Source organism: Arachis hypogaea, chromosome 16 (genome assembly GCF_003086295.3).
Source record: "Arachis hypogaea cultivar Tifrunner chromosome 16, arahy.Tifrunner.gnm2.J5K5, whole genome shotgun sequence".
Lineage (NCBI taxonomy): Eukaryota > Viridiplantae > Streptophyta > Magnoliopsida > Fabales > Fabaceae > Arachis > Arachis hypogaea.
Genome location: NC_092051.1, coordinates 79,436,055 through 79,442,062, shown reverse-complemented (window position 1 = coordinate 79,442,062; position 6,008 = coordinate 79,436,055). Strand labels below are relative to the sequence as shown.

General features: G+C 36.9%; 1 non-coding gene across 1 annotated transcript; it reads right to left on the bottom strand.

Annotated features, from left to right (window-relative positions):
- Nucleotides 1-5,362: 5,362 nt before the first annotated feature.
- LOC112760961 (small nucleolar RNA R71) lies at nt 5,363-5,470 on the bottom strand. The gene has a single exon (XR_003181373.1). It is a non-coding gene; the product is annotated as a small nucleolar RNA R71 (small nucleolar RNA).
- Between the last annotated feature and the right edge of the window lie 538 nt (nt 5,471-6,008).

Here is a 6,008-nt window from a genome sequence, read left to right as displayed (position 1 = left end):
AATTGTTGGCTCTTGAAAGAATGATGAAAAAGGAGAAATGTTATTTGATAATCTGAAAAATCATAAAATTGATTCTTGAAGCAAGAAAAGGCAGTGAAAATCTTGCAGAAAAAAATGCAAAAAAAGAAAAAAAAAAGAGAGAAAAAGAAAGAAAAGCAACCAGAAAAAGCTAGTAACCCTTTAAACCAAAAGGCAAGGGTAAAATAAAAAGAATCCAAGGCTTTGAGCATCAGTGGATAGGAGGGCCCACAGGAATAAAATCCTGGCCTAAGCGGCTAAACCAAGCTGTCCCTAACCATGTGCTTGTGGCGTGAAGGTGTCAAGTGAAAACTTGAGACTGAGCGGTTAAAGTCGTGGTCCAAAAGCAAAAGGAGTGTGCTTAAGAGCTCTGGACACCTCTAATTGGGGATTCCAGCAAAGCTGAGTCACAATCTGAAAAGGTTTACCCAGTTATGTGTCTGTGGCATTTATGTATCCGGTGGTAATACTGGAAAACAAAATGCTTTGGGTCATAGCCAAGACTCATAAAGTAGCTGTATTCAAGAATCAACATACTTAACTAGGAGAATCAATAACACTATCTGGATTCTGAGTTCCTATAGAAGCCAATCATTCTGAACTTCAAAAGGATAAAGTGAGATCCCAAAACTGTTCAGAAGCAAAAAGCTAAAAGCCCCACTCATCTAATTAATATTGAGGGACCTGAGCAAAAATCTGATTCAGAGGCTGAAAAAGGACTGTAGATGCTGTTGGATTTTGACCTCCCTGCACTCGATGTGGATTTTCTAGAGCTACAGAAGCCCAATTGGCATGCTCTTAATTGCGTTGGAAAGTAGACATCCTGGGCTTTCCAGAAATATATAATAGTCCATACTTTGTCCAAGATTTGATGGCCCAAATCGGCGATCCAAGTCAGCTTAAGAATCCTGGCACAAAAGTTGGAACTAAACGCCAGAACTGGCACAAAAGCAGGAGTTAAACGCCAGAACTGGCACAAAAGCTGGCGTTTAACTCCAAGAAAAGTCTCTACACATGAAAGCTTCAATGCTCAGCCCAAGCACACACCAAGTGGGCCCGGAAGAAGATTTCTGCATTAATTACTTATTTCTGTAAACCCTAGGCTACTAGTTCTCTATAAATAGGACCTTTTACTATTGTATTTTAAAAATCTTGGAGAAGTTGATGAGCGGATAATTTATACGCTTTTTGACATTGTTTTTAGTATGTTTTTAGTAGGATCTAGTCACTTTTAGGGATGTTTTCATTAGTTTTTATGTTAAATTCACATTTCTGGACTTTACTATGAGTTTGTATGTTTTTCTGTGATTTCAGGTATTTTCTGGCTGAAATTGAGGGACTTGAGCAGAAATCAGATTCAGAGGATGAAAAAGGACTGTTGATGCTGTTGGATTCTGACCTCCCTGCACTCAAAGTGGAATTTCTGGAGCCATAGAACTCGAAATGGTGCGCTTCCAATTGCGTTGGAAAGTAGACATCTAGGGCTTTCCAGCAATATATAATAGTCCATACTTTGGCCAAGAATAGACGACGTAAACTGGCGTCCAGCGCCAGAAAAGGAGCCAAAACCAGAGTTGAACGCCCAAACTGGCACTAAAACTGGCGTTCAACTCCAAGGAGGACCTCTGCACGTGCAACACTTAAAGCCCAGCCCAAGCACACACCAAGTGGGCCCCGGAAGTGGATTTATGCATCAATTACTTACTCATGTAAACCCTAGTGACTAGTTTGTTATAAATAGGACCTCTTACTATTGTCTTTTAGACCATCTTTGGATTACCTTATGATCCTTTGATCACGTTTTAGGGGGCTGGCCATCTCGGCCATGCCTGGACCTTCACTTATGTATTTTCATACGGTAGAGTTTCTACACTCCATAGATTAAGGTGTGGAGCTCTGCTGTTCCTCAAAGATTAATGCAAAGTACTACTGTTTTCTATTCAATTCTTCTTATTTCGCTTCTAAGATATCCATTCGCACCCAAGAACGTGATGAAGGTGATGATTATGTGTGACGCTCATCATCCTTCTCCCTTATGAACGCGTGCCTGACAAACACTTCTGTTCTACATGAATTAAGCTAGAATGAATATCTCTTAGATCTCCTAACCAGAATCTTCGTGGCGTAAGCTAGAATGATGGCGGCATTCAAGAGAATCCGGAAGGTCTAAACCTTGTCTGTGGTATTCCGAGTAGGATTCAATGATTTAATGACTGTGACGAGCTCCTAACTCGCGATTGCAGGGCGTTAGTGACAGACGCAAAAGGATAGTAAATCCTATTCCAGCATGATCGAGAACCGACAGATGATTAGCCGTGCCGTGAAAGGGCATTGGATCATTTTCCCGAGAGATGACCGAAAGTAGCCGTTGACAGTGGTGATGTATCACATAAAGCCAGCCATGGAAAGGAGTAAGACTGACTGGGTGAAGATAGCAGGAAAGCAGAGGTTCAGAGGGACGAAAAGCATCTCCATTCGCTTATCTGAAATTCCTACCAATGAATTACATAAGTATCTCTATCCCTATTTTATTATATAATATTCGAAAACACCATTATCACTTTATATCTGCCTGACTGAGATTTGCAAGGTGACCATAGCTTGCTTCATACCAACAATCTCCGTGGGATTCGACCCTTACTCACGTAAGGTATTACTTGGATGACCCAGTGCACTTGCTGGTTAGTTGTATCGAAGTTGTGACAATTATGTATTGAGATCAGCGCACCAAGTTCCTCACGTTGCCAGGGATTGTTTGAGCCTGGACATCACAATTTCGTGCACCAAGTTTTTGGCGCCGTTGCCGGGGACTTAATTGTTCCTGTTTGGCGCCAAGAATTGTCTGAGATCCCAATCCCGGCAACAACACCAAGTTTTTGGCGCCATTGCCGGGGATTGTTCGAGTTTGGACAACTGACGGTTCATCTTGTTGCTCAGATTAGGTAATTTTTTTTTTATTTTATTTTCAAAAAAAAAAATTTTTTCAAAAATATTTCTAAAATTTTCTCATCTGTTTTCGAAAATAATATAAAAATGTTTTCAAAAATTTTATTCAAAATTTTTAAGAATGAATTCTAGTGTTTCATGAAGCATGTTGAAGCCTGGCTGGCTGTAAAGCCATGTCTAAATTCATTTGGACTGAGGCTTGCAATTTGTTATCAAGAGCAAATTAGTTGTTGCTCATCCACCTGCTGCTGATCCATGATCACCTGCTGAAGCTTGGCTGGCCATTGGCCATGTCTAGTGTTTTGGACTGGAGCTTTCTTTGAAAGCTTGGCTGGCTAGTGAGCCATGTCTAATTCCTGGACTGAAGCTTTAGACTAACATGGCAAGATTCCTGGAATTCATATTAAAAATTTTTGGAATCCTCATTTTTCCTTTTATTATGCGAAAAATATAAAAGAAAAATCCAAAAAAAAATTAGAAAATCAAAAAAATCAAAAATATTTTTGTATTTCTTGTTTGAGTCTTGAGTCATGTTATAAGTTGGTGTCAATTGCATATGCATCTTGCATTTTTTCGAAAATATCAAGCATTCATAGTGTTCTTCATGATCTTCAAGTTGTTCTTGGTAAGTCTTCTTGTTTGATCTTGATGATTTTTTGTTTTGTGTCTTTTCATGTTTATCATATGCATTCTTGAATTCTTAGTGCCTAAGCATTAAAGAATTCTAAGTTTGGTGTCTTGCATGTTTTCTTTGCATTAAAAATTTTTCAAAAATATGTTCTTGATGTTCATCATGACATTCATAGTGTTCTTGGTGTTCATCTTGACATTCATAGCATTCTTGGATGCATTCATTGTTTTGATCTAAAAATTTCATGCATTGCATCCTTTTAGTGTTTTCCTCTTGCATCATAAAAATTCAAAAATAAAAAAAATATCTTTCCCTTTTTCTCTCATCAAATTCGAAAATTTGAGTTGACTTTTTAAAAAATTTTTAAAATCAAGTTGTTTCTTATGAGTCAAATCAAATTTTCAATTTGAAAATCTTATCTTTTTCAAAATCTTTTTCAAAAATCAAATCTTTTTTCAAAAATTCTTAGTTATTTTCGAAAATTCCAAAAATATTTTTCAAAAAAATATTTTTCTTATTTTTATACCAAATTTTCAAAAATAACATAATCAATTAATGTTTTGATTCAAAAACTTGAAGTTTGTTACTTGCTTGTTAAGAAAGATTCAAACTTTAAGTTCTAGAATCATATCTTGTGATTTCTTATGAATCAAGTCATTAATTGTGATTTTAAAAATCAAATCTTTTTCAAAACTAATTTCAATCATATCTTTTCAAAAATATCTTCTTATCTTATCTTTTTCAAAAATATCTTTTCAAAATATCTTTTCTAACTTCCTAACTTCTTATCTTTTCAAAAATTGTTTCAACTAACTAACTAACTTTTTGTTTGTTTCTTAACTTTTTCAAAACCACCTAACTAACTCTCTCTCTCTAATTTTCGAAAATATCTTCCCTCTTTTTCAAAAATTTCTTTTTAATTAACTAATTATTTTTTTTAATTTCAAAAATTTTCAAAAATTACTAACATTTTTCAAAAACCATTTTTCAAAAATCACTAACTCTTTTTCAAAATAATTTTCGAAAATTATCCCTCCCCCATCCTATTCTATTTATTCATTCATATCCTAACATCTCATCTCACATCTCTTCCATCCGTACAGTTGTGTTTCTTCCTTTACATCACATTCTTTGACTCCCCCTCTTTTCTTCCACTCACAAAGGGATCCCTATACTGTGGTATAAAGGATCTCTATTATTATTATTATTTTTCTGTGCCTTCTTCTTTGTCATATGAGCAGGAGCAAGGATAAGAACATTCTTGTGGAAGCAGATCCAAAACCTGAAAGGACTCTGAAGAGAAAATTAAGAGAAGCTAAAATACAACAATCCAGAGATAACCTTTCAGAAATTTTCGAACAGGAAGAGGAGACGGCAACCGAAAATAATAATAATGTAAGGAAGATGCTTGGTGACTTTACTGCACCTAATTCCAAACTACATGGAAGAAGCATCTCCATTCCTGCCATTGGAGCAAACAACTTTGAGCTGAAACCTCAATTAGTTTCTCTGATGCAGCAGAACTGCAAGTTTCATAGACTTCCATCTGAAGATCCTTTTCAGTTCTTAACTGAATTCTTGCAGATATGTGATACTGTTAAGACTAATGGAGTAGATCCTGAAGTCTACAGGCTAATGCTTTTCCCTTTTGCTGTAAGAGACAGAGCTAGATTATGGTTGGATTCTCAACCCAAAGACAGCCTGAACTCTTGGGATAAGCTGGTCACGGCTTTCTTAGCCAAGTACTTTCCTCCTCAAAAGCTGAGCAAGCTTAGAGCTGATGTTCAAACCTTCAGACAGAAAGAAGGTGAATCCCTCTATGAAGCTTGGGAAAGATACAAACAGTTGACCAAAAAGTGTCCTTCTGACATGCTTTCAGAATGGACCATCCTGGATATATTCTATGATGGTTTATCTGAGCTATCGAAGATGTCACTGGACACTTCTGCAGGTGGATCCATTCACCTAAAGAAAACGCCTGCAGAAGCTCAAGAACTCATTGACATGGTTGCTAATAACCAGTTCATGTACACTTCTGAAAGGAATCCTGTGAGCAATGGGACGCCTATGAAGAAGGGAGTTCTTGAGGTTGATACTCTGAATGCCATATTGGCTCAGAATAAAATATTGACTCAGCAAGTCAATATGATTTCTCAGAGTCTGCATGGAATGCAAGCTGCATCCAACAGTACTCAAGAGGCATCTTCTGAAGAAGAAGCTTATGATCCTGAGAACCCTGCAATAGCAGAGGTAAATTACTTAGGTGAACCTTATGGAAACACCTATAACTCAACATGGAGAAATCATCCAAATTTCTCATGGAAGGATCAAAAGCCCCAACAAGGCTTTAATAATGGTGGAAGAAACAGGTTTAGCAATAGCAAGCCTTTTCCATCATCAACTCAGCAACAGA